Genomic DNA, 2,220 nt, shown 5'->3' on the forward strand with positions numbered 1-2,220 from the left:
ATTTCAAAACACCCTGGCTTAGACAGGAAATTCAATTTTCATCCTATTTGATCAAGAATCTGACCAACATAATGAAGGAGGAAAAATATGAATGTGTTTGTTCTGAAAGCAGGGTTTTGAGACTCCTAGCAAATAGAGAAAAATCACGAGAAAACTAGAAAAAAAATAAAAAGAGACCTTTAATTACTTTATATTCTTTGACCCAGTGTCTCTAAAGTGCGTGTTTATAGAAACAGTTGAACAGCTCTATAATGATAAAAGCAAGACTGCTTATGACCAAGAGTCATGGGTAATGCATAAGGAAAGTGAGAAGGGTGTACGACACATAATCCTGAAGTGGCTGACTTAACTGGAGAATCCAAAATAATCTCCCAATTCCATTACATATATTCGAAGAGAAAAAACTGTAAACAGAAAGTAAAGAGTCATATAGGTACATATGCACTACGTGAATACAGAGTCAGAAATTCCTTGTTGCACATGCTTAATTTTGTTGCTTTTCCAGTTCTATGTACTAAAAAAGATAGCACCCATATTAAGATTAGGCTATTTCTTTTGGTAATTCTCCACAGTACACTCTAGCATCCTCTGGCTGTAGATGAAAGAACACAGCATGGGATAACCACAGTGTATATCACCAAGGACACTGCATCCTTCTTCAGAAAAGATGAGGTGGCTGAATTCAGATATAACCCAAGGCCTGTTCCATAAAGTAAGCAAACAACTGACAGGAGAGAACCACAGGTGAAAAAGGTTTTATTTTCTCACCTGGCGATAGGACTTTCAGAATGGAGGAAATATTATAGTAAGAGAAAAAGATCCCTGAGTGTGGAACACCACCAAAGATGGCACAACATGTTATTGGTAGAAGTATCATAACAGGCAAGCTTGAGGAGTTGAGGAGGGTTACAAAAGAAATGAGGGCTTTCCACATCTGCACATAAGGTAAGGTGTGACGTCATCAAATAGTGCAGCTCAGAGTTCAAAAGCTGATGAAAAATGACAGCAAAACCAACAAGCCACAGAGGCAGGGGTTCATTATCATCAGATAATGAAGGTTTTGACAAATGGCCACCAACTAGTCATAGGTCATCAGGGCCAGGAGTATGCTGTCCAAACATGTAAAAGAGAAGAAAGGTAACCTGAGTTAGTCAACCTGCATAGGTAAGGGATTTGCTGTATGTCTGCAGGATCACCAGCATCTTGGGGACTATAGTTGTGCTAAAACTGATGTCAGCCGAAGACTAATTGGAAAGGAAGAAGTACATATGGGTGTGGAGGTGGAAGTCAAAGGTGACATCCAGAATGATGAGTAGGTTCTTGAGCAGTCACCAGGTACATGGATAGGAAAAGCCCGAACAGAAAAGGCTGCAGTTCTGGACCATCGGAGAGTTCCAGGAGGAAGAATTCTGTGTCACCTGTCAGGTTGCATGGTTCCATGCACATGGGACACATTGGGAAAAAAAGGAAGAGTGTTGAGTGAATAAAACAAGTATAGAGGCACCCAGCTAAGTGTCCATATTATGGATTTAAGCAATTAACAGATGAAGTATTTACATTTGAGGACTATTCACGCCCATTACCTTTGACAACATTTCTCAGCTGTAAACTCTTTTTAGATCTCTTTCCTTATTGATCCCTGAGCTATTCACTTTACGCCCACTTTAGAGACACTGGGTCAAAGACTATTAAAGAAAGGTATTCTGAGAAGTCAAACTCATGAACAGAGTAAAATATCAGCCTTGAACTTTTGAAAAAAATATTTGAAATAAAAAATATTTTTCTCTCTTTAAGAAAAAAAATCAACGTAATTAAAAGATTCTAAGGAGGAGTCAATAGGACATTATCTTATCCAAATGCAGTATAGAAAATTCTCTTAATTTGGAATGTAGTCTAGAAAAGCAAAAACCACATTAACTGGATTCTAAATTAAACTAAAATGTTCATAATCAGATAGCATTTTTGTATGGCAAGTATTTGTAAGAATTTTCATCTTTATTTGGTATTATGAAATCCATTTTCTATGGAGGTAAGTGCTCACTCAAATTTCTCGATTGTCTAATCAAAGTCCCACCAAATATAACTCAATATACAAATATTTAACCTTGGTGGACTTCACATTTTGAAAAATGTGTTCTTGTTAAATGCACTGCATCATACAGCATCACTGATCTTAAAGATAATATTCATTTATGATGCACCAATGATTAATTAATCATT

General features: G+C 36.9%; 1 pseudogene; it reads right to left on the bottom strand.

Moving 5' to 3' along the window:
• Positions 1-578: 578 nt before the first annotated feature.
• On the bottom strand, positions 579-1,446 carry LOC105308659 (annotated as a pseudogene).
• Between the last annotated feature and the right edge of the window lie 774 nt (positions 1,447-2,220).

Source organism: Pteropus vampyrus, unplaced genomic scaffold (assembly GCF_000151845.1).
Source record: "Pteropus vampyrus isolate Shadow unplaced genomic scaffold, Pvam_2.0 Scaffold606, whole genome shotgun sequence".
NCBI classification, from domain to species: Eukaryota; Metazoa; Chordata; class Mammalia; order Chiroptera; family Pteropodidae; genus Pteropus; species Pteropus vampyrus.